Below are 27769 nucleotides of genomic sequence, written 5' to 3'. Positions count from 1 at the left end.
GGGAGGAGGCATTAGTGGGTATTTTTACTCTCCTGAGATCAAGGCCTGACTCTTCTCAGGAAAGGACACCTGAGACACCGAATGCCTGAATACCTGAAGCACGTATAGAGGGATTGGTCACAGTCTACTCTGGTCATTGGCAGCCACTTTGGTCCCAGAAGCAAAGCCATCAACAGCAGATGGTCGGTAGCAAGATGGTTGTGTAGGGATACAGGTAATGGATCCAATGATAAGTTTCCCTGTCTGCAGTCCATCCATTTTCTCATCTCACCATGCTGACTTTGCTGAGTTTTGGAGAATTAAGGGAAAGATATGGGTTAATGCTTAGGGAAGCTCTATGAGAGACATCTGTAACAGCTGCAGGAGACGGAAATGATGGTGTTGTGACCTTCAGAGCAGCCCAGGGTAACGGTGCCTGATGGTGAAACACTTATGACCCTTAAATTGTCTGGGATGGGAAATATAGTAAAAGGCAGCCCTTCCTATCAGTCCAGCTAGGTGGAGGACTGGCTAACTGTTTGAATATTAAAGAGAAGGCATCTGAGGATGGGATTATTGACAGCATTTGGGTCACATGAGATCTCTTATTTGTTGAAGGCTTACTATGTGTCAGGCACTGTGCTGTGCTCCTCACCTGTTGCATCTTTCTGTCTTCCCAGGAAAAAAAATAGAAAAATGTACTGAAGCAAATGATAGTTCTTATCCTTTGTTACCATGGCTGCACTATTAATCACCACTCCATGGCCACACATTAATAATTATGTGGCTTTGGTTTTCATTTTATAATTAAAAAAAAAATCCAATGTGGTAGGCAGAATAATGGCTTCCAAAGATGTCCACATCCTGATCCCTGGAGCCTGTGACCATGTTACTTTACATGGCAAGAGACTTTGCAGATATGACTAAGACAGGGAGATTTTCCTGGAGTATCTGGGTTGGCCCAGTCCAATCACATGAGTCCTTCAAAGTGGATAAGGAAGGCAAGAGAGTTCATCAGAGAGATTCAATGATGGGAGAAGAGGCCAGAGAGATAAGACCTGACAAAGACTTAACTGCCTTTCTGACTTCGGAGACAAAGAGGGCTATAAGCCAAAGAGTGCACATGGATTTAGAAGCTGGGAATGAGCCCCAGCCAACAGCCAGCAAGGAAAAAGGATCTTCAGTCCTATAACCCCAAGAAACTGAAGTCTGTCAATAATCTAGGTGAGCAAGAATATCGATGCTCCCGTAAGCCTCCAAAAAGGAACTCAGCCTTGCCAGACTTTGGTTTTAGCTTAGTGAGACCCGCTTGGCACTTCTGACCCATAAAGCTGTAAGATAAAAATAATTTTGTGTTTCAAGATGCTAAGTTTGTGGTAATTTGTTACAACAATTATTGAAAAGCAATGCATCCACTGTATCTTGAATGAAAGCTATGACCCATGCCTCTTTACCTCTGGCTCCCAGTACTTTGCATGGAATTGACATTTAGTTTGAATAAATATTAGGTGATGAAAGTAAGATAAAAGGGAGGGAGAGTAAGAAATAGTATGTTAGTTCCTGGACCCCTAGTCCAACTTGTGTATGTGGACTCTGCCCCATACCAACAAACAATTCTCAGGAAGTGTGTGAGAATTCAACTCAGTTCAACTCAATTCTGACACTATCTACCTGGAGATAGCATCAGATTCCAAAAATAAAGGGTGCATTCTCACAGGACCACCCTCCACTTCAGGTTCCAATCACAAGCTCAGATTCTTAACTGTACTTCTGACCAAATGTCTATAAATCAGAGGTTCCCCTGGCCCCCACCTTGGACTCACTTAATTTGCTAGAACTCAGGAAACCCATTTACTCACTAGATCACTGATTTATTACAAAGGATATTAAATAATACAAATCAACAGCCTGATGAAGAGGTATATATGGTGAGTCCCAAACAAAGGAGCTTCTGTCCTCATGGAGCTTGGGCCTGGCACGGTGGCACAAGGAAACATTCTGATTCCCCAACCAGGAAGTTCTCTCAACCCCCTCCTTTTGGGTTTTTATAGAGGCTTCATTACATAGGCATGACTGAGTTAACTAGTTGCTCATTGATGACCCTTCAATATCCAGCCCCTTTCACCTCCCAGAAATCAAGGAGTGGGACTGAAAATTCCAAACCTCTAATCATGGTTGGTTCTTCTGGCAACCAGCCCCATCCTTAGGTGCTTTCCAAAAGTCACTGCAGTAACATAAACCCAGTTGTGTAAAAAGGGGGTTGTTATGAGTAACAAGACACCCATTTTACCTTTATGGCTTTGAAGCATTTTCAGAAACTGAAGACAAGAGACCAAATAATATAACAAAAGATGATCCCACTGCTGTTATTGCTCAGAAAATTCTGAGGGTTTGGGGAGCTATGAGCCAGGAACTGAATGAAGACCACATACACACATATGAGAAATGTATTCTGGTCATCTGAAGGACCATATGCATATAGTAAATCAAAGTATCACAGGGAGACATAAGTCTTCATTTTTCACAAATATTTTTGAAAAAGTGAAAGAGAACTTTCACAATTAGCCAGGAATCAACAAGGGGTATGGAATTGGTGAGATGGAAGAGGGGTACAATGGAAGGCCAACATGTTGCAGCTCATGTTAGGGGAGCCTTATCACGTTGTACTTCAGAGTGGATGACAACATTCAAGCATGCCTCAACAGTTCACGACTTCTTTCCCCTCTACCATGCTACCCTTTGTCAAAAACCATACGTAATAGACTTCCAGAATTGCTATTCTTTCATTCCAAATCTAAGTCATAGTTTTAGTGCATTGTTGGTTTGCACAGTTTATCCTCAGCACTAGTGTTAGTAGTACAAAATTAACACTTGTTGTAATCTTACAAATGAGCAGTGAATGTCACCACGTGTGTATTTCTTTGTATGCCCACTGTGACCACCCTAGATCAAATCCTTAATATTTGTTTTCAACTTGTGAAATATATCACAACTACTTAAGGGTATATAAAATATAGCTACACTGTTTAATAACAAAATAAACTCAGATATACATGCAGTTAAAGAAATAGTGTTGCCAAAACCTCAGAAAGACCCTCCCTCCTCAGTCATATGCTCTTTTCCCCAGAGGTAAATAATATCTTGAACTTTATTATCATTCCCTTACCATCCCTTATATGTTTCCCACATTTTTATGCATTCCTAAACAAAAATATGGTTGTTTTATATGTTTGTGAAATTATAAAAATTCACAATTCACAAGAGAATTTATACATGTATACACATACAACTATATATATAAATGTGTATATATAATAAACAAGATACTAAGTAAAATTCCCACAAGAGAATCTATGTTCAGGCACATGAATATATAAATATATTTTTAAAAATATACACACACACACATTAACAAATATATAAAATTCTCTTGTGAATTATTTTTCCCAGTCAAATTATGTTTTGGTGGTATTTACATGTTGATGGAGCTTTAGTTCACTCGTTGTCATTGCTCTTTATGAATATGCTACAGTGCATTTATTCTACTGTTAATGAATATTTGAGAGGTTTCCAGGATTTTACTAATATAAATAATACTGCGGCAAACATTCATATGCATGTTTTCTGGTGCATATGTGAAGTTTCTTTAGGGACTATACCAAGGAGCAGAATCACTGGGCCATGAGCTCTACCAGGTAATGCCAAATTGTTTTCCAAAATGCTTACACCGATTTCATTCTTATTGCTTTTCCAGTTAAAAAGATTCTTAAATAGTGCTTCTGACTCCAGTTTTTTTCTAAATCCATCTATCGTGTCCACTATCATTAATTTGGTCTTCCTAAAAATGCTACTTTCAGCATGTTTTCCTTACATTCTAAATGCTAATTTTACTCGAGAATTTACTGTAGCAACTTATTGTCTACATCAACAAATCCAAAGTCTTTTGATATCTTTTTGATGGTCTTGACACTCACCACTTCTTAATGAAAAATCTGTGCTAAAAAGGTGGATCTTTGTAGTTTTTTCTCCTTAATGTATGTTCTTTTTGCCCTTGAGGTTTTCCTCCTAAAATCTACCTGTGCAGAATCCATCCCTTTCCTCTCTACTTCCTAAGTACTACCCATTTTTCAAAGCACATTGATGTCCTCCTTTTCTATGATACCTTTCCTGGCTATTTCCATTTCCATTCCCTGAATTCTCCCAGTACGAAGAGTATGTTATTCTGTCATTCATCAACACACAATTTGGGGGTTCATATTTTATGAATTCATGATGTATACAAGGGGAAAACACCAGGGACCTAAGAAAGTTAATATGCACATCAATTTTTCATCATTCTGCAAGCAGAGACTGGATGACAATTTGCCATGGGTGCTTGAAGAGGCAGTCAAGGGTTACTCGGTAAGTTGGGCCTGATCAACCCCACTACGCCCTTCCAATTATGATTCTTTAGGTCTGTGACTTGCCATGAGAGCTCTGACTAGAGAGCCCTCTTCATTCTGATCCCAACCTTCCTCTCCTCCTTTATTTTTCACCAGACACTGCTAGGTCTCTTTGCTCTAGAGACCTTTGGTCCTCTTCTCATCCTCAAACTCACTCTTCCTGCCTGTTTCCAAGTCTTTGCTTGGGTACCTCCCTCTATGTGCAGGACCTCAACATTCCACTCTGTTGGGCTAGGTGCTCTCCATTCTTTGAGAACTGTCTAGGAAACCTTTGCAGGGAATTTTAACTTACTAAGATTCTCTTCCTTCAAAAAATTTTTGGTGCTCAACATATATTGCCTTATATAGTTAGCTATCTTCTTACGTATAAACATCAAAATCAGGAGCCATGACTTAAACTCAGCTGAACAGACCAAGAACACTGCTGCTATTCAAAGCCTAGTTTTTGACTGACAGATGATGGATACTGCTGAAATCACTGATTATGGTTTCTATTTTGGTTTTATAGATGGCAGATACATTTTGCATTAAAAGAAGATTATATTTCCTATGCTGTATTTTCTCACATCAGCAAGATTTATGCTTGAATTCTTAACTGGAATATTGTTTTGTGGTGGTTATTTTTGTTGTGTTTTGTTTTATTCATTGCCAGTCTACTAGTATTAAATACAGAATGAAAATCAGGATTTGGGACACATACAATCCATGGCTGTTGCAGGACTTTTGTGTGTATCCACAGTAGGAATACTTGGCATCTATGATATTTCAATATGCTATAGATCTCCTATATCTGACCTAACCTTTAAGCTTTTTGAACATTTTCTATTGTTAGTTTCTTTGTGTTAGACCTAACAAAGACCTGCTTCTAATGCAAGGTGGTTTGACCTAGGATTCTGAAAAATTGCATGTTAGTTTTCAAATCTTAGTATTTTTTGTTGCATAAATTTTCTTTTAAGCCTAGCCTTATTTAAATGCTAATGTCAGTTTTCATTCAGCCAGTTTCTTGTTCTCCTCTATATATCCTCATGGCTGATCTGAGAATGGATATTCCATTCACTTCAAAGGAAACATCACGCTTGGATCCTCTCCACAGGGGTTCTCAGACTAAGACAAGAAATGATCCCAATAGCTTTTTTCTCCTGCATTTGTGAAGAAAATAAAATAAAAGGAAAGATTTCCCAATGCATTTAACATTCTAAGTAATTGCATCAGTACCATATTTGGAGCATTCATACACTATTGCTAATTCACAATCTTAAAGAGCCTTTTTAACACTGGGACATTAAAGGTATGTTGGTATGGTAGACTATTCTAGTGTACCTATTACTTTCAAACAAACAGTATACCATGTTATTACTCTCATGTGCATATGTTAGGATTGATCTCATGCTGTGTAAGATAATTGACTACATGATAGATAGATATACTTTGCATGCAAAGGATATTTTAAAGGGGGAATAAAATATATTACCTTAATGTGGTCATATTTAGTAGCTAGTTTTTAAATGTCCAATAGGTGTTTTTTAAGTGTTCAGTGGTTTGTAAATTGCAATTAATCCTTTGTTAATCTGCTATTGTGGCTCTTATAATCCTCTTTTTCTGTTTTTATTGGAAGCCTTAGAAATGCAAGATTTAGAGCTCATCAGTTTGCAGATAGGAAATGATGACTTAAATTGCCAGTATTTTTTATTATCAAAAATAAGAGACATTTTCCCTTAGGTTAATATTCGTGATGAAAACCTTTATTCTTTTCCAATATTGACGTGACTTAAGACTGATTAGGTATAAGCACACTTATCTGAGTTGCAAAAATAGCAATGAACATTACTATTAGTTGATTTTTCTTTGTAATTCGTCAGCCACTTTCAAAGCCATTACTTCATGAATTGGCAACTCACAAAAATCTTTTGACCTGAAATTAATTTTGTGATCTCCTCTACATGAGAGAACTCCAGGTTAGATAAATTAAAACAAAAAGCAAAAAACAAAAAACTCATCCAGGGGCTTAGAGAGCTGGAAAAAAATGGTTCTGGGATTCCGACTCTGGTTTCTATTCCTTCCAACCCCAAAGTCTTGGCTACACACTGCTGCCTGCAAATGGTAGATGACTATTCAAAGGGGAAGATTTTGAATCTTGCTTTTTATTCTAATAGCTACTTTATGTAACGGAGTCTCTTTCCCTATGTTTTAGGTGAAGAAGTGGCATGTTTTATAATAAAAATACAGTTTATTAAAGAATAAAATCTAATGCAGAGTATTGTCTACTGAGCATTTAATCTGTAACAAAAATAGATAATCATAATAATTGTATTAGGTGTTTGAATAATCATGCCAAAGGAATACTGTTATGGACATTCTTTTTCTCTCTCTCCTGGGAAAATCTGGCTTAATAGGTTCTTGTAAGTAACCATAAAGCCATATTTTTATAATGAACTTATCATCTGACTCATATCAATATAAAAGTGTTACTACCATCTCCCTTTGAATTTTCATGGAAGTTTGAGATTAGAAAAAAAACCCCACCATTTCTCTGATGCCTTATTGATATCTTTGTTTTATATCCGTATTAGATGTACTCTTTTATCTGCATCTTACTTTATACACTAGAGATCAAACTAGAACTATTTCTTCTTTCTCCTTTCTGGGGCTAGATGCTGTTTAAAAAGGTAAATTAACTAATTCATGGATGAATTATTAGTCTTTGTACATTTACAGAGTGGTAAAGAAATTTCAACCAAGTGTCTACAGGGATAATTCATTCATCCCTCCATTCTTTATCCAACAAATATTTATTGACTACCTACTACATTCTAGTTACTGTTCTAGCAGGATGGAAACACTAGTTGAACCAGAGAAGCAAAAGATTTGTTCTAACAGAGCAGTGCTGTCAAGAATGTGGTCCCTAGAATCCTGAGAGTCTCTTACCTTTTCAGGGGGACCACGAAGTCAAAACTTCTTTAATAATAATACTAAGACATTATTTGCCTTTTTCACTGTGTTCCATTTGTAGTGATGGCACAAAAGAAATCATGGGTAAAACTGCTGGTGCCTTAATATGAATCAAGGCACCAAATTGTATGAATAATAATTTTTTATAGCCATGCACTTACATTATAAAAATTTTAATGCCAACTTTACTTAAGAATGTCACAGATGTAGCAGTAAAAATAACTCTTACATTTGCTACTTGAATACCCATTTTTTTCATGTTCTGTGTCACCAAATGCAAAGTACTCATGAAGCCCTTCTGCGTACTCAAATACTATTGTTATGAGGAAAAGCACTGGGGCAATTGTTGAAGTTGTGAGCTAATATAGCTGCGTCTCCACGCAACACCATTTTTACTTGAAAAGAAATTACTGGCAGAGAAAATGTAGTTATTTAGACTTAGGTATTTGGCAGATATTTTCTGGAAAATGAACAATGCGGGCCTGTGATTTCAAGGAAAATAAATAACAATATTTGTTGCCAGTAATAAATACCAGACGTTGAAGCAAAATTAGAATTTTGGAAAACTTGTATTTTCCAGTGCTTAAAGATTTTTCTTAAAGGTCAGTGATGATGTTAGCAAACGTACTTTTTTATGTTGCACAATAAAATAGGGAAGATTTGGATAACTCAGTGAACCGACATTTTTCACATGACCATCCATGATGTTATTGAATCATTCTTCAATAAGGGTTAACTTAAAATGCAAGATAGACCAGTTAATTTTAATGGGAAGAGTTGTAGTGTGGAGTATTTTATACCTGTTGATTAGATCCTTTTGACAGATTATGCTATTAAATTCTTCCTTATTTGTGCTGATTTTTATGTTTCCTTATTCTATTAACTATTGAAAGAAGGGTATTGAAGTCTCCAATTATTGTCACAGATTTGTCTATTTCTCCTGCAACATTTTTTTTTCATCTGACTACTTTGCATCCTGCCTAAATCTGTGAGACAACAAATTATCTTATTGTTATATGACTTTCAGTTGCTTTCCTATCACTTACAATAAACTTGACTGAAGTCCTAGATTATAGAGAAGGTCCAACCAGTCATTCCTTGATAGCATTATTTCTCAAACTAGGGTCTACAGACATATTTTCAGAATGTCCAGAAACAATATACACATTTTAAAATGTTCATTTACATTTCAATTCTAACTTTAAATAATTTATGTAAAAATAGTCTTGTTTATCTGGATGACCCTCTAATTGAGGACTGCCATGCAATTTCATTGCTTTTGTCACAAGTCATTTTTGTGAGCTAAAGATAAAGAATTAATGATGGTTGTAATAAAAGAGCATGCTCTGGCAACTGCCTGTGTTTGAATCCTGGCAATATCTCTGAAAATTTATTCTGACTTTTAGTTGCTAGTGTCCTTGTCTGTAAAATAGAGAAAATGATAACTACCAACCTCACTAGGTTAGTGTGAATATTAAAGGAGTTGATATGAGTAGAGATCTTAGAATATTGTCTGCCATACAGTAAATGCTCAAAAATGCTCTATTCTTTTGATTATATAAATTATGTTTTTGAGCCAAGTGAAGAGCATGTGACATCAGGTATGCTATAGGTTTTACTGTAACTCCAATAGAGAAAAATGGTAGAAGAAATGACTTACATATGTACAATAGGATGTGTGAATAAGAATGCTCAAAGAAGCATTGTTCTTGATAGTGAAGATATAGGAAATAACCCATTACCCACAAATAAAAAGGTGGCTGGATAAACTGCTACATATTCACACAATAGAATGTGATATAGTAGTTAAAGTGAATAAAGCGCGGCACCATGCAGGAATACAATATGGATGGATATTAGAAATATAATATCAAAGGAAAAAATGTTTCCAAATATCATATTTCTCCTATGAAATTAAAAACAATAAAAATAAAATATGTACTTTTTAGAAATATATAATCCTTCTTATACATTTATAAAATTATGTATATGACATAAAACCATCTTTTAAAAGGCAAAAATGATCGTAAGTACAGAATTTAGGATGATGGTTACCACAGGCATAGGAGCCTAGGGAATAGAATAGGATGTCGTATTGTCAGTGTAAGCTATTGTCAGGATCCTAAGTTTTTGTTTCTGTGTTTGTTGTTGTGTTTTACTGTTTCATACATATTATTTTATTTAATCTTCACAACAACTCTATCAGGTCAGTACTGTTTTTATCCTGACTAACTTATTTAGTTATTTATTTATTTATTTTTAATTTATATCCAAGTTAGCATATAATGCACTAATGATTTCAGGAGTAGATTCCTGTGATTCACCCCTTATGTATACATCCTCATTTTTTAAAGTGAGAACTAAGCTATTGGGTGATGGAGAAAAAAATTAAAGAAAAAAGATCTGACTGAATCTGCTCTCTTTTCCTCTGAAAGCCAACGGGAAATTTGGAAGTAATGTAGATCAGCCCTCCTCTTTCTACAAGTGAGGAATTGAGGGTCAAAGAGGGCCAGTTGTGTGCCTGAAGTAATAAAGCCTGAGGTAAGGGAAGAGTAGGAAGTAAAACGTCTACCCTAATGTGTGGTCACTATCACCGTCCTTTTCAGGATCCTGAGTTTTATTTTGAGTGATGGGTTTACTGTCGTTTGTAACACTACAAAAATTAACCAGCTAACTAAGTGTAAGAGGACTATTAATGGATTAATGATGACAATGTGTGCTGAACTATAGATGATGATTTATCTAATTTTGTGCACCTGAGTTCCAATGAGAGCATGAGAGAGAAGACTGTGTTACACATGGGACATGATAGCACACACATACTGACAAGCCTTGCTGCTAGAGCAGTGAGTATTGTATTCATGTTAGAAATATCCAGCAAATATCACCTGTCACATTAAATCAGTGTTAAGAATTAGAATTTTGTTTTTTGTTTATGTAGTTTGTAATTTTAAATTTCAATTTAATAGTTGTCCAAAGGCTTATGCAATGAATTTCCACCTAGATTTTAGTTTATATTTACATCATATTAAAGATAGTTTAAGTAATCATTGAAGAGTCCCTGAGATTATTTTTACTTCAGAAGGATTCTGTTCGTTATTCACCTTTAAAAGGCACTGCACTGTATTCTCAATGGTTCCTTTCTCAGAGTCCTTTATTCCAGAGGATCTCACAATGAAATCCGGGGGGTGGCTGAGAGATGCTGAAACGTTTTTACAGTTATGCCACACAAAGTATAAAAGACCCCACAATCCGTGAGGTTAAATTACAAGACAGATATTTGCCTTTATCACTTTTGCTCAGAAGCAGGTAGTGTTTTCCAGTATCTATATGACATGTGATATCACAAGCGACTAACTGTAGAAGCAGATAAGAGAAGCAAGAATTTATATTTAATTTTGACTATTAAATCAGACATTAAACACATTGGCCAAAATGCAAACAATGGCTTTCTTCTCACTGAATTTCTTTCACTGTGGAAAATGTAGGCTATTTTTTCTCCTAAATATATTATTGTTACCATGTAGTGGGTTTACGACCATTATGTTTTTTTAATTTTTTTTAACGTTTATTTATTTTTGAGACAGAGAGAGACAGAGCATGAATGGGGGAGGGGCAGAGAGAGAGGGAGACACAGAATCGGAAGCAGGCTCCAGGCTCCGAGCCATCAGCCCAGAGCCCAGACGGGGCTCGAACTCATGGAGCGCGAGATCGTGACCTGAGTCGAAGTGGGACGCTTAACCAACTGAGCCACCCAGGCTCCCCAAACGACCATTATTTTTAAATGAATTAATAAATATTTGAAAATTTTGTTTTACTTTCTAATACAAAAAATATCAGTAGCTATTATTCACATAAACCAAAAAGGTCTTTGGGATCTTTAAGAGTATGGAGGGATACAGAGACCAAAACCTTCGAGAACTACTGATTTAACCTATAACCTCTCATTTTTATATTCTCACTAGGACTACACTAAAATTCATACGACATGAAATACTGTCATCTCTCACACTATATTGAGCAGCTGGGAATTTATACGTAACTGACAAGTAACAGGGGAAGCACAGAAGGTTGTCAAGGTGACAGGCTCATGAGAAGCAGGAGGCAGACTCCTGGTTGAGAGGAAGTAGGTGAGCAGGTTTACCCTATTGGATAGGTAGATGATTAAAAACCTGTGGAATTTCTGGAGGAATAAGCTCAGAGTTTTTACATGAATGGCATAAAAGAATGTCAAAGGCAGAAGGAGAGGGGGAAACGAGAGTATGTGGTCATGGGTATTTGCTTTTTGATCGTCAAGTCACCAAGCTTTCCATGGCCTGCTGAGGGATGTCTAGATGGTGGAAGGACTCTGGTCAGTGTCAGTTTGCCTGGAGGCCCAGGACATTGAAAGTAGGGTGGCATTTTTAAAATATGTGCAATATACACAAAAACATACACTAAATGAAGGATGCTCAGATATCTGTCACATACATACAAATTACTTCCCATAAGCTCCTGGAAAAAACTGCATTTACTAGATAATCTCTATTTCAATATTTGATGAAAAATGCAATATCTGGTTCTTTTTTTTTGGCATTCATGTCACTGCAGTGAGATGAACCATATTTTAGGCATTAATAAATGTGTCTCAGCCTTTGCTTAAATCCCATGAGGATATGAATCTGAATAATAAACTCAACAAAAACACATTTTTAAAGGACATTGTACCATGTGAGGAGGGTTGAATAAGGAAATCTGTGAAATATATGTATTTTATACATAATACATAATTATGCATAATACATTTTTATGTATTTTATTTGTAAATATAAATATATATCATATAATATTAGCTTAAAGCTTTTTATTTCATGAAACTAGTTAGCAACATCATCATTCCAGGCCCTGCCATGCTTTTTGTTCCTTCAACTTTATTGTTGCCTCAGACAAAAATAGACATTGTTCATTTTATGAAAACTTGGAATATGTTTACACCCAGACATTGTTCTTCATGTAATTGACATATTACTTCTAACTTGAAAGAATTTTTTAATTGTTTGCTTGTATGTATGTATTTTTGAGAGAGAGACAGAGAGAGCTGAGAAGGGATAGAGACAGAGGGAGACAGAGAATCCCAAGCAGCATCCATCTGTTAGTGGAGAGACCGATGTGGAGCTGGAACCTTGAGATCATGACCTGAATCAAAGTTGCACACTCGACCGACTGAGCCACCCAGGCACCCCCTAAGTCAGAAATTTTATTTTATTTCATTTTAAGTTTACTTATTTATTTTGAGAGAAAGAGAGAGAGGCAGAGAGAGAGAGAGAGAGAGAGAGAGAGAGAGAGAATCCCAAGCAGGCTCCACACTGTCAGCACAGAGCCCAATGCAGGACTCAAACTCACAAACTGTGAGATCATGAGCTGAGCCAAAACCAAGAGTTGGTTGCTTAACTGACTGAGCTACCCAAATGCCCCTACCTCAGCAATTTTAAAAAGAAATTCTGTTCTCTTAGGTACTTCATCAGTAAACTCTGGCTACCTTTATCATGTTTTATGTAAATGTTTCACAAAGATACTTGTTCTAAGCATATAAATAGCATCCACATAATTTATGGCAGGATATCTGAGGTCATGGCATGTGCAAAGCTTTGCCACTTTTCTCTGTCCTTAACTCAGTCTGTCATTCTGTTTAATTTGGTATTTTAGAAAAAATGTGCCAATGTTTCAATTTTTTTTCTTTTTCTTTTCTGAGGTACACAATTACAGAAATTATCTTATTTCAACAGAAACACTGCTGGCAACAAGAAAGCATGAAAATCTTCAAAGATCTCTTTTAAGGATTAAAATTATCCTATAAATTCCTGCAGGCTTAAGAATGCTTCATGATTTTTTTCTGGACACTCCTTACCTTTGCCCTCTATTCTTCCCTCAACCACCTCCCAATCCTAATAGCTCATCCTATATTTTATTGCTTCTAGCAGAAAGAAAATACTGCTGAGATCCAGGCTCTCTATCCATCAGGGCACAGTTCTCTTAAATTGATGTGCTGAGCTACTAATATTAAGGGGAGAAACAAACTGATTTTAAAAAGTCAATAAAATACAAACTGTATGAATTCAAAAGCAGTATTTAGGATTTCTATATTGTAACATATTTTTGCATCTGCTCAAGTAAGGTACAGCAGAAGAAGTTGAGTGGTGTTGGAATGAGCTAAAGAAGATGTAATACTTGTCATCTCTTATATGGGCCATATATCAGAACAATTTTTTTTGTGCAGCAGCTAATATGGTAATATTCACAGTTTTACTTTAAAATACACTTAAAGGAAAACAAAAACAATTGTATGAAAACAATTGGGAAATGAGATATTTTAAAAATATTCGATATTACATTATAATAACCCATCCAATAAAATGCTTTACTTTCTGTCTCTTGTTTATATATATTTTATATTCTAGTCTCATAAGCTCAATTTAGGTGGATGCCCTTGATAGCTACTGTCTTGATATTATACATTTCCCTAATTATTTGAAAAAGAAAAATACTTTCACTTAGACAAAAAATTCAGTTGGTCCTGGAATGTTTATGTTCAAAGATACTGACAGTTTCATCAGCAACTTGTTCCTGCCTGGGTGCAACTCATTTTACATATTATGCATCAAAAGTCTGGATCATCTTTTATTTTTATTAAGAAAATTCATTTATTTTCTGTGGTGTTGATTGTAATCTCTCCTCCTTTATTCATGACTTTATCCATTTGGGTCCTCTCTTTTGTTTTTGAGAAATCTGGCTAGGGGTTTATTAGTTTTGCTTATTCTTTCAAAAAACCAGCTCTTAGTTTCATTGATCTGTTCTACTGTTTTTTTTGGATTCTATATCATTTATTTCTGTTCTAATCTTTATTATTTCCCTTCTCCTGCTGGATTTACACTTTATTTGCTGACCCTTTTCTAGCTCCTTTAGGTGTAAGATTAGGTTGTATATTTGGGACCTTTCTTGCTTCTTGAGATAGGCCTGAACTGCAATGTATTTTCCTCTTAAGACTGCCTTTACTGCATCCCAAAGGGTTTGGACTATCATGTTTTCATTGCATTTTCTTCCATGTATTTTTTAATTTCTTCTTTAATTTCCTGGTTAACACATTGATTCTTTCATAGGACGTTCTTTAACTCCCATGTATTTGAGGCATTTCCAAAGTTTTTCTTGTGGTAGATTCCAAGTTTCATAGCGTTGTGATCTGAAAATATGCATGATATGATCTCAATCTTTTTGTACCTGTTGAGGGCTGATTTGTGACCCAATATGTGATCTATTCTGGAGAATGTTCCATGTGCACTCAAAAAGAATATGTTTTTTGCTGCTTTAGAATGAAATATTCTGAATATATTTGTTAAGTCCATTTGGTCCAATGTGTCATTCAGAGCCGTTGTTTCTTTGTTGATTTTCTGCTTAGATGATCTGTTCATTGTTGTAAATGGAGTATTAAAGTCTCCTACAATTATGGTATTATTATCAATAAGTTTGCTTATTTTTGTGATTAATTGATTTATATATTTAGGTGCCCTCAAGTTGAGAGCATAAATACTTGTGATTGTTAGCTCTTCTTGATGGATAGACCCCTTAATTATGATATAATGCTTTTGTTCATCTCTTGTTACAGTCTTTGTTTTAAAGTCTAGTTTGTCTGATAAGAGTCCAGGACCAGATGGCTTCCCAAGGGAGTTCTACCAGACGTTTAAAGCAGAGATAATACCTATCCTTCTCAACCTATTCCAGAAAATAGAAAGGGAAGGAAAACTTCCAGACTCATTCTATGAAGCCAGTATTACTTTGATTCCTAAACCAGACAGACACCCAGTAAAAAAAGAGAACTACAGGCCAATATCCCTGATGAATATAGATGCAAAAATTCTCAATAAGATACTAGCAAATCAAATTCAACAGCTTATAAAAAGAATTATTCACCATGATCAAGTGGGATTCATTCCTGGGATGCAGGGCTAGTTCAACATTTGCAAATCAATCAATGTGATACATCACATTAATAAAAGAAAAGATAAGAACCATATGATCCTGTCAATCAATGCAGAAAAGGCATTTGACAAAATTCAGCAACTTTCTTAATAAAAGCCCTCGAGAAAGTTGGGATAGAATGAACATACTTAAAGATCATAAAAGCCATTTATGAAAAGCCCACAGCTAACATCATCCTCAATGGGGAAAAACTGAGAGCTTTTCCTCTGAGATCAGGAACACGACAGGGATGCCACTCTCACCGCTGTTGTTTAACATAGTGCTGGAAGTTCTGGCATCAGCAATCAGACAACAAAAGGAAATCAAAGGCATCAAAATAGGCAAAGATGAAGTTAAGCTTCACTTTTTGCAGATGACATGATATTATACATGGAAAATCCGACAGACTCCACCAGAAGTCTGCTAGAACTGATACCTGAATTTAGCAAAGTTGCAGGATACAAAGTCAATGTACAGAAATCAGTTGCATTCTTATACAGTAATAATGAAGCAACAGAAAGACAAATAAAGAAACTGATACCATTCACAATTGCACCAAGAAGCATAAAATACCTAGGAATAAATCTAACCAAAGATGTAAAAGATCTGTATGCTGAAAACTATAGAAAGCTTATGAAGGAAATTGAAGAAGATATAAAGAAATGGAAAAACATTCCATGCTCATGGATTGGAAGAAGAAATATTGTCAAAATGTCAATACTACCCAAAGTTATCTACACATTCAATGCAATCCCAATCAAAATCGCACCAGCATTCTTCTTGAAGCTAGAACAAGCAATCCTAAAATTCATATGGAACCACAAAAGGCCCCGAATAGCCAAAGTAATTTTGAAGAAGAAGACCAAAGCAGGAGGCATCACAATCCCAGACTTTAGCCTCTACTACAAAGCTGTAATCATCAAGACAGCATGGTATTGGCACAAAAACAGACACATAGACCAATGGAATAGAATAGAAACCCCAGAACTAGACCCACAAACGTATGGCCAACTCATCTTTGACAAAGCAGGAAAGAACATCCAATGGAAAAAAGACAGTCTCTTTAACAAATGGTGCTGGGAGAACTGGACAGCAACATGCAGAAGATTGAAACTAGACCACTTTCTCACACCATTCACAAAAATAAACTCAAAATGGATAAAGGACCTGAATGTGAGACAGGAAATCATCAAAACTCTAGAGGAGAAAGCAGGAAAAGACCTCTCTGACCTCAGCTGTAGCAATTTCTTACTTGACACATCCCCAAAGGCAAGGGAATTAAAAGCAAAAATGAACTACTGGGACCTTATGAAGATAAAAAGCTTCTGCACAGCAAAGGAAACAACCAACAAAACTAAAAGGCAACCAACGGAATGGGAAAAGATATTTGCAAATGACATATCAGACAAAGGGCTAGTATCCAAAATCTATAAAGAGCTCACCAAACTCCACACCCAAAAAACAAATGACCCAGTGAAGAAATGGGCAGAAAACATGAATAGACACTTCTCTAAAGAAGACATCCGGATGGCCAACAGGCACATGAAAAGATGCTCAACGTCACTCCTCATCAGGGAAATACAAATCAAAACCACACTCAGATATCACCTCACGCCAGAGTGGCCAAAATGAACAAATCAGGAGACTATAGATGCTGGCGAGGATGTGGAGAAACAGGAACCCTCTTGCACTGTTGGTGAGAATGCAAATTGGTGCAGCCGCTCTGGAAAACAGTGTGGAGGTTCCTCAAAAAATTAAAAATAGATCTACCCTATGACCCAGCAGTAGCACTGCTAGGAATTTACCCAAGGGATACAGGAGTACTGATGCATAGGGGCACTTGTACCCCAATGTTTATAGCAGCACTCTCAACAATAGCTAAATTATGGAAAGAGCCTAAATGTCCATCAACTGATGAATGGATAAAGAAATTGTGGTTTATACACAATGGAGTACTACGTGGCAATGAGAAAGAATGAAATATGGCCCTTTGTAGCAACATGGATGGAACTGGAGAGTGTGATGCTAAGTGAAATAAGCCATACAGAGAAAGACAGATACCATATGTTTTCACTCTTATGTGGATCCTGAGAAACTTAACAGAAACCCGTGGGGGAGGGGAAGGAAAAAAAAAAGAGGTTAGAGTGGGAGAGAACCAAAGCATAAGAGACTGTTAAAAACTGAGAACAAACTGAGGGTTGATGGGGGGTGGGAGGGATGGGAGGGTGGGTGATGGGTATTTAGGAGGGCACCTGTTGGGATGAGCACTGGGTGTTGTATGGAAACCAATTTGACAATAAATTTCATATATTGAAAAAAAATTTAAAAAATCTAGTTTGTCTGATATAAGTATAGCTACTTCAGCTTTCTTCTGACCTCCATTAGCATGATAGATGATTCCCCATCCCCTCACTTTCAACCTGTAGGGTTCCTCAGGTCTAAAATGAGTCTCTTCTAGACAGCATATAGATGGATCTTGTTATTTTATCCATTCTGATACCCTATGTCTTTTGTTTGGGGCATTTAGTCCATTTACACTCAGAGTGATTATTTAAAGTATGAATTTAGTGCCATTGTGTTATCCATAGATTTCATGTTTGTGGTGATGTTCTCTGGTCATTTGTAGTCTCTTTTGATTTCTACTCACAGAGTCCCCCTTAGAATTTCTTGCAGGGCTGGCTTAGTTGTCATGAACTCTTAGTTTTTGTTTGTCTGAGAAGTCTTTAACTGTCCTTTTTTCTATTCTGAATGACAGCCTCGATAGATAAAGGATTCTTGGCCTCCTATTTTTCATATTCAGAGTATTGAATATTTCCTGCCACTTCCTTCTGGCCTGCCAAGTTTCAGTGGACAGGTCTGCTACTACCCTTGTGGGTCTACCCTGTTAGTTTAAGAACATTTTGTCCCTAGCTGCTTTCAGAATTCTCTCTTTATCTTTGTATTTTGCAAGTTTTACTATGATATGTTGTGTTGTTGACCTGCTTTTGTTGATTTAAAAGGGAGTTCTCTAGGCCTCTTGGACTTGGATACCTGTTTCCTTCCCCAGAATAGGGAACTTCTCCACTATAATTTGTTCAAATGAACCTCCTGCGCCTTTTTCTCACTCTTCTGGGAATCCTATGATAAGGGTATTGTTTTGTTTCATCCCCTTGTCATCTAGTAATTCCTTTTCCCTCTTTTTTCCAGCTTCATTATTTTCCATAATTTTATTTTCTATCTCATCTATTTTCTCCTCTGCTTCTCCCATCCTTGCTGTCACTGTATTGGCTGTGTTGGCTCAGTCAGTCTTGCTCCAGTAACTAACCATTTGCCAGGCACGGAAGGGTGATGTTTGGTTATAAGCTTGTCCAGCCTCCACTGGGAGCTGTTGTGCTGCTCTCTGAAGTCTCACCATGTTGGTGTTGAGGAGAAAAATGGTGTCAGTGTCACCCCACTTTCTCCACTGTGGACCAGGAATCTCAACCCATGCTGTTCAGGCAGCCCTCACAGAAGAGTGAGGGCAGTTGGCTTGCCCTGCACCACAGTTCTCCTGCTCCTTCTTCTTGGCGCTCAGCTGGGATTCAAATCCCCATGTCTTAAAAGGACCCAGCACTGTGTGGATTCTCTCCCCTGCTCACGAGTAGAGCCTGTCACCCTGCTGATGAAAGGCCTGTGGCTGGAACCTACAGGGTCTTTTGTCCTTGGGGAGGCAATAAGCCCTCTTCCCAAAGTACTCCAGGAAAGGAAGCATTTTCTCCCAGTGTGCCTCGGAGATCACTACACCATGCTATGCACCCCTGGGCCAGCTCTCCCCCTCCCCAGGAGCACGCGCTGTGGCTCTGCTTTGGAGAAAGTCGTGCATTTTCAAAGCCTTGGAGTTTCAGCTCCAAAGGCTGTTTGCACAAGTCCGTGGTCCAGAGAGGTTTTCCTCTTGTGCTAACTCCATGCCATATTTTCACAACCCCTCTCTCTTTCTCTCTTTTTTGTCTTTCCACAGAAAGGGTTCCCTTTCCTCTACAGCTCCACTGTTTTATCTCTCCCAACACACATATATACACCTCCGTCCTGCCAAGTTGTCTTCCTCCAGCTATGGAGATCCTTCTGCTGCTCCGCAGATCTATTTCATGGGTGTCCCAAGTGATTTGACCTAAATATAGCTGTGTTTGAGGGACAAGGAAAATCCAGGTCCCCTACTTTGCCATCTTAACTGCCCTTCCCAAGAAAATTCATTTATTTTGTATTAGCCAACATTCATCAAGAATTCCCTATAAGAGATGATTCATTTAGAAGATACAGCTCTTAGTTAACTTAAGAGCCTGAAAAGGAAAGTACTATGAGGAATACTACTGTTTACTGATAGGGTTAAATAAAATGGTGACATGTTATGGTAACATAGTCTGTTCAATCAGACTTGGTAACATAACTTAGGTGTGCAAGAATATGTGTATAAAGAAAATGTAAGTGGTTTCACATGGTCTCTTGGTTTTTATTTATTATTTTTCTGCAAAAAAATTTAAATTAGGAGCCAATAACCCTCATGTTGATATTCCGAATGAACCCAAACCATACCTTTTCCTATAAATTGTATGAGTTGAGGTCTCTTATTTGCAGTGGTCTTTTTGATGCACTTTATTTTTAAAGTCTAATCTTTTCTTTTTTTTTTTTTTAATTTATTTTTGGGACAGAGAGAGACAGAGCATGAACGGGGGAGGGGCAGAGAGAGAGGGAGACACAGAATCGGAAACAGGCTCCAGGCTCCGAGCCATCAGCCCAGAGCCTGACGCGGGGCTCGAACTCACGGACCGCGAGATCGTGACCTGGCTGAAGTCGGACGCTTAACCGACTGCGCCACCCAGGCGCCCCAAGTCTAATCTTTTCTATCTCATGGAATATAGTTGAGAGCTAAAACTTACCTTGCTTTAAGTGGAAGAACCATTGCAATCTCAAAGTCAACCAACATTTATGTAGTACCTGTTAGTGAAAGGGATTGTTGTGGGGGTCGTGTAAGACACAAGGGCGAGATCACTGGAATTAGATGCTTACTCATAAAGCCTGGTTCAATCCTTAATATCGTAGGAATTTGGGCAAGTTATCGAACTTCTTTTCCCCTATTCCTCATTTGTAAAATGGAGCTAATAATAGAACCTATTTCTTAAGTTTGTGGTAAAGATTAAATGAGATAACACTTTGAAAGCAGACCATCGGATACATATGTGACCACAATGCCATAGGCTGACTGTGTCCTCCAAAAATTCAGATGTTGAAACCTAATCCCCAGTGTGATAGTATTTGGAGGTGGGGCCTTTGGAAGGTGATTAGATCATGAGAGCACTAATGGGATTATAAAAAAACCTTACTAAAACCCTTATTGAAAAACTTCAGAGAGCTCCCCTTCTCCTTCCTCCAGGTGAGGATATAGAGAAAAAAAAAAACAGCCATCTATAAATCAAGAAGCAAGTCCTCACAGACACAGCATCTGCTGGCCCCTTGATCTTGGACTTTCCAACCTCCAGATCTGTAGAAATAAATTTATGTTGTTTATAAGCTACCCAGTCTATGGCATTTTTGTTAAGCAGCCTAAAGGGATCAACACATGTAAGTATAAATTATAATAATAACGTATATGTAATTTTTGATATTATTATGAAAAAGGCAGATTTCTTACTTCCCAAGAGTTCAATCCCGTGAAAGAGGCAGCCAAATATACAACTAACAAATATCCTACAAGTTGAGAATCATCTACATCAGAGGAAAAACAAATAAGTGCAATTAGAGACCTTCCCAATCCTGGGAAGGTCATCTGGAGGAAACGAAAGTTGGAAATGTGTTAAGGAATGGGTAGATAATTCATGGAAGGGAAGCAGAGGAAATGTACTCCAGGAACAAAGACTATAAATCAGGATAAGGAAAGTATTTACAGAACGTGGGCAAAAAATTTATGTAGGTAGAACACAGAGTGATTTTCATGGTAGAGTAGATATTCCTAGCCTCCATCTTGAGAAGAAAAGAAAAGAATACTCTGAAGGTGGTCCCTGGGAAGTCAAGAAAGCAAATACTTACATCTTTGTATCCTGCTATCTTGGCCTCTTCCTGAGGAGGACATCTACCCAGATGTATGCTCCTGCATGCTGTTGGATTCTGTGTAGGTAGTCTAGGAAGCCAAGAAGATAGGACCCTGTAGTAGGCCATAAACTGAAGACGGGTCCATTGTATTGCAAATCAGATCCTCTGGTTACACATACCTCTTTGGAACTTTTTCTCTTTCATTATCCTCTAGCCCTCAGTAAAGTCATGTTTAAATATTTCAGACTTGTTTGGTGTGCTATGGGGTAGAAAGGGGGAAATCTACTTGTTTGTACAGGGCAAACATTATAGATGAAGCAGTGTTTTTTCCTATGTAGTGGAAAATGTAGAAGATTTAGTCTTGGAAGGAAGTAACATTCCTGCCTTCAGATCATAGAGGAATCAGAAAGAATAAGTTTCCAAGAAAATATCAAATGCTGGATATATACCAGAATGGGAATTTCCTTCAGAGGGCTTTGGTCGTCTGTGTGATTTAGGTAGAGGGCAAAATTATTTACTGAGAGTAAGGATGACAGGTGTGGATTAGGAGCCTTGAGATGCATTTTCAAACAGTTGCTGTGGCAAGTGCAATAGGGAATCAATTAGAGTTAAATAAAAGAATTGCTGAGTAGCACTTGGGGGCCCAGCTGAGGAATCTAATCCAATGCAATTAAAAAGAAAGAGAGAAAAAAGAGAGAGAGGACTCTATTCTTTATATTACTAACAAAGAAGGTGAAGACATAAGGGATGCTTTTTTGGAGGAGTTCAGTTTAAAACTAAAAGGAGGAAAATGTTATCAACAGTAATCAAGGATGATGTCAAAAAGGTATAATAACAGTATGGTTTCACTTGAGATCAAGCAGGGCACTTTACATGTTGGCAGTACATCTAAGTGAATTTTTAAAATAGGATAATCTAAAATAAACTGGCAAAGTCCATTGAACAAACAATTAAGTTACTTAATGGTCTGTGCCTTTGTTTAATTGGCTAATTTCTGAAGATACTCTACTGTAGGTTATAGGCAATTTTAAGAGGATAATAGATATAATGAAACAAGTAGAAGGAATATGAAAAAAATTAAATACAATTAACCAGTTGAGATATAAGTGTGATAATGAAAATCAGTCACAGAATTTAAAGGTGGAATAAAAGTTTTATACCTTATTGTTCCTATTAATTGTGTTTTCTTCTAAAATTTCAGAAGCAGTGCTGTGGACTGTGAGCATAACTGAATCCAAAGATATGGAAATAATCAGAAAACAATAGTCTACTTTACAGTTCCTACATGATTTCACTTATTAACCAGGTAACAGGAGCTATTCACCGCGCATAGGTTGTAGTGCTAACCTCATGAACTGATTTTGGAAGCAAGCCAGGCTTCATCTTTTGGAGATTCACAGATACTTTGTGGCATGGACTTGGAACAGGACTTGGAACTCTGCCATTGTTTATTCATTCACTGTAAGAACTAAAGGCACTGAAATTTTTAGCAGAGGCCGGCTAAAATAAAACCATCTTGGTAAAGAACAACCTAGCTGTTCATTTTCCAACTCTGATACAGAGCAAATCCCTTTGTAGAGAGGGGTTGGGGGGGAGGTCAAGAGAGTGGGACCTAGTAGACAGGGTGGAAGAGAATTAAAGGCTAATTTCTACTTCACATTTTTTTCCCAGGACTGGGAAATATTAAGGTTGTTTTATAATTCTTTTGCTGACATAAGAATTGCAGCAAGCATGTCTTTCAGTACATGTTGTTAAATTCTGCGTGTGATTTCTTTTACCATTTTAAAAGTCATGCTTGAATAAAAAATTATTCTTAATGAAGAAAAAGAATCATTTTTTTTCATTCCAGGTTTTGGCTTTATATATATAAAAAACCTCATAAATGAAAATTACGACTAATATAAAAGTTGTGATTTAACCCAATTACATAGTGCTAGCCATGCACGGGCTTATCTTTTTGCAGGGTCGCTTCCGAAAGCTGTTTGTTTTTTTTTTTTTCTTTCAAAGAATAACATCATCTCTATTTTAATGCTGTCAAATATGCATTTGACATTTCCCCTTACCAATATTTTGTTACAAAATGTTAAAAAAAAATATGGGAATGTTGAAAGGAAAAGTATGCAGCCAATATCCATATACTTACTTCCTCAATTCTGTAATTAGCATGTTGCTATTTTTGCTTTATTATGTACTCACTAATCTACCCGTCTTTCTATACATCTATTGTTCCATCTTTTTTTTTTTTTGAGCTCTGTATCTTCTTATAAAATAAGAATGGAATTATTACTATATGTATATATATTGAGACCAACCAGAAGGTGTGTAAAATATATTCTGTATTTTTCAGAGGATGTTTCTTGGAGAGGATTGTATTAGTTCCCTATTGCTGTAAAAATGTCCGTTTTGTTTAAAAATATCACACAAACTCTCAGGCTTAAAACAACATGAATTTATTAATCTTATGGTTCTGGAGGCAGAAATCTGAGATCTTACAGGCTAAATTTAAGGTGTCAGCAAAACTACATTCCTTCTGAAGGCTTTGAAGGAAAATGTTTCCTCATGTTTTTCAGCTTCTAAAACAATCTTTTCATTCCTTCCTCATTCTTCAAAGTACATCACTCCAACCTTTTCTTCCATCCTTAAATCTCTCCTGAACTCTGCCCCTCCTGCCTCCCTGTTATAAGGACCCTTATGACTACTCTGGCCCTACCCAGATAATCGAAGATAATCTCCCTATCTCAAGGGGTTTAATGTAATCACATCTGCGAAATCCCTTTTGTCATGTTGGGCCACATATTACCGACTCTGGGGTTCTGGATGTGGACATCTTTGAAAGACATTATTCGGCTTACCACAGAATAATGTTATGGTCTTTACTGCGTGCTTTACTATTAACATCCCTTAGTGCCTGGAGAAAACATACGCTGATTTTAATGCTTTATTTATTTGCTTCATTCCATGAAATAAGTAATCCTCTTACCATATGAGACAAGAAAAGCATCAGTCACTTACCATTCTTCATGATCACAGAGTTGCACTGTTATTTTATGTACCAATGAAAAAGAAAAACACTGCCAATTAAATTGATTCAGTACCTAATGTAAGATGCATTTGGAGGTGATGAATGTTTAAACGTGATAATATGTGTCTCAAAATAGGTCACATTATTTACAATTGGGGTTTCAGTGGACCACATGGCACAGAGATGGCCCAAGAAATTTCTTCCTGTTCCATTAACATATGACTATTATAAAATTCCTATTTCAAGTAGGAAAATTTGGTTCCATTAAAATGTGGCATTGAGAATACCTAAAATGACTTAGTGCTTGCAATGACTAAAATGTATGCATATTTCTGCTTTAAGTTATAGTTAGTAATTTCCTTTATTCCATACTCCTAAGTTATAGTTAATGATTACCTTTATTCCAGTATTCTGGATACTAAAAGTAAAAATACTAGTCCTGTTAAGGCCATGTCCTTTGAAGATGGACCTATTATTTTGTACCTCCCAGTGATAAAATGACAGTGCAATCATCTATAGTATGCATTAGATACCTAAAGGGCACCAAAGTAATTAAGTCTACATTATTTACTTGGAGCTTCTACATCTCTGGGTTGACAGTTACTTCATAGCCAGGATGGATAGGAATGGAATGGAAACATAATTTTCTTTAACTAAACAAAGCAAATAGGCTGCATCTTGATGGTCCTTATCTGCATTCACCTTTATCATCTCAGGAGCAATTCTTTCAGCATACAGCACAAGCCCTTGTGTTTTCATTATTTTCTGCCAACAATCTCTCTTTCCTGGGAGAAACATCTAAAGTTAATAAAGATATAAAACCTATTTTCTTTGAGCTGTGTTTTTTTCAGATTTTTCAATATTCAGTTAAGAAAGGGCAAAAGTTGCAGACCACCTTAGAGGAATGCTGTTAGATCACTTCGATTTTTTTTTTTTCTTATATGGTACTCTCAACCTAGATTGTGGAAAGAAACCTTATATTGCTCAGCTAGGGTATGAAGCAATGATAATGCTTCTGAATTTCAGAAAATGCTGGAACAAAAAAGAAGATTCTCATCTCTCAGAGCTCTGCATTGTAGAGGGCTCCCACTCATTCCAGAATATGTCTCTGAAAATTTTTCTTGGCAGAAAGTATAGTTTAAGCCTCAGATTTTCTTGTCTATTGTAGTGAGTGATGTGGTTGGAAATGTTGGTCTCAGAGTAAGGACCACCGGAAAATGCAACTTTGTTTCCTAGTGCAACCAAGAGGAAGGGAAATCAGAATGTTTAAGGTAGTGAGGGCTATATACAGTCTAATCCAAGACCCTTAATTTTACTGATTAAGGAACCATATCAGAACTGATGCTGTAGATCAATTTTCTCATTGGGTAGGGGGTAAACTCACAGTTATTACTTATTCATCTATTTACACAGTTCAATTTCTTTTAGGTTTTGGATATACAGAGCTAAGCTAATTTGTAACTCTAAATTCAGACTACCTAGAATTCAAGCCACCAAATGCACTGTGACGGGTTTTGTTTATTTATTTTACACTTTCTAGAGGAAAATGTCTGTTGCAGAAATTTCACTAGCTGAGAGCTATTTGCAGCAGTGTTGAAAGCATTTATTCTTTGGGACTGATATACAAATAACATCTATGAAAAATTATTCTTTTTCTCTCTGTCAGAATTTATTTGGACATGAGGTTAAAAAACATTATTTGGCCTGTGAAACTTCATAGTTTCAAATGCAAATAGCCTCCTTCTTACTAAAAAAACAAAAACAGAAACAAAACCCTGTGTGTGTGTGTGTGTGTGTGTGTGTGTATATATATATATATATATATATACACACATATATATTTCCCAAGAGCTGGACTTCTGTGTCTAAGAAGTTCAGAACCTGAGCAAAAGAGAACCAGGCAGTCATGGTCTTTCTTGGGTTCCAGGTAATATATTGGTAAACCATTATACTTCCTGTTTTGATGGTAAAAATTCCTAGGAATTGTCTCTCACATTTTAACAGTGCGATACAAACAAAGCTGAGATTTCTAGTTTAAACATTTTTGGGGGGAACCCTAGAATAGCATTTGCTAAACTTGTTGCTTCTCTACAATAAAATGTGGCCATAATATTCACATGTGAGTCACATTCACAAGAGACCCTGGCGCCAATTGAGACCACAAGTAAAGTAGTCTGTCTACAGTTTTGCTTTCTGCTGTTTCAGTTACCTGTGATCAAGTCAACCACAAGCAGGTGATCCTTCTGCCGGAAAGCAAGTGATCCTTCAGCCGGAAAGCAGGCAATCCTTCTTTGATGAATCATCAGAAGGTCAGTAGTTTCCTAACTCTACATCACAATGCCTACATCACGTCACTTCATTTCATCATGGAGGCAACTTATTTTCTCACATCATCATAAGAAAGGTGAGTACAAGGGCACCTGGGTGGCTCAGTCAGTTAAGCTTCTGACTGGCTCAGGTCATGAACTCACGGTTTGTGAGCTCCAGCCCCACATGAGGCTCTGCGCTGATAGTGAGGAACGAGCTTTGGATTCTCTCCCTCCTTCTCTTTTTGCCCCTCCCCCACTTGCACTCGCCCTCTCCCCCTACCCCCTCTTCAAAATAAATGAACTTAAAAAAAAATTAAAAAAGAAAGGTGAGGGGCACCGGTCCGACTTCAGCTCAGGTCATGTTCTCATGGCCCATGCGAGCTTTGCGCGCGCCCTGTGCTGACAGATCAGACCCTGGAGCCTGCTTCGGATTCTGTGTCTCCTTCTCTCTCTGCCCCTCCCCTGCTTGCGCTCTGTCTCTCTCTCGCTCTCTCAAAAATAAATAAACATTAAAAAAAATTTTTAAAGGAAGATGAGTACACTACAATAAAATATTTTGAAAGAGACCACATTCACATAACTTTTATTATTGTGTATTGTTAATAATAGTTCTACTTTATATTATTGGTTATTATTGTTAATCTCTTACTGTGCCTAATTTATAAATTAAACTTTATCATAGGTATGTATGTGTAGTGAAAAAATACAGTATATACAGGGTTTAGTTCTGTGCTTGGTTTCAGGCATCCAGTGGGGGGTCTTGGAAAGAATCCCTGTGCATAAGGTCAAGACTACTGCACTGCATTTCCAAATGCACATTGGATATTAAGTGCATGAGAGTATTGGGGAAAACATTGACTTTAATATATTTTAAAAAAATCATTCCTAACCTTGATATTTTATTATACAGAATACTTCACATCTGATGGAGACAAAATGTTTTAGAGCCTTATGGCTGAGAACAGCTTTTGTGCAGCATTTACCGATTTAATCATGAATAAAGGTTAGGAGTGCCAACAATAAATTTTATTTCA

General features: G+C 36.9%; 1 long non-coding RNA gene across 1 annotated transcript; it reads right to left on the bottom strand.

Annotated features, from left to right (window-relative positions):
• Positions 1 to 203: 203 nt before the first annotated feature.
• LOC125917009 (uncharacterized) lies at positions 204 to 26826 on the bottom strand. The gene is made up of 4 exons (XR_007456076.1): positions 26636 to 26826; positions 21402 to 21492; positions 20255 to 20312; positions 204 to 284 (listed from the first exon to the last, which is right to left on the bottom strand). It is a non-coding gene; the product is annotated as an uncharacterized LOC125917009 (long non-coding RNA).
• Between the last annotated feature and the right edge of the window lie 943 nt (positions 26827 to 27769).

This window comes from Panthera uncia, unplaced genomic scaffold, assembly GCF_023721935.1.
Source record: "Panthera uncia isolate 11264 unplaced genomic scaffold, Puncia_PCG_1.0 HiC_scaffold_1394, whole genome shotgun sequence".
Taxonomy (NCBI): domain Eukaryota; kingdom Metazoa; phylum Chordata; class Mammalia; order Carnivora; family Felidae; genus Panthera; species Panthera uncia.
This window is presented reverse-complemented; position numbering and strand designations above follow the sequence as displayed.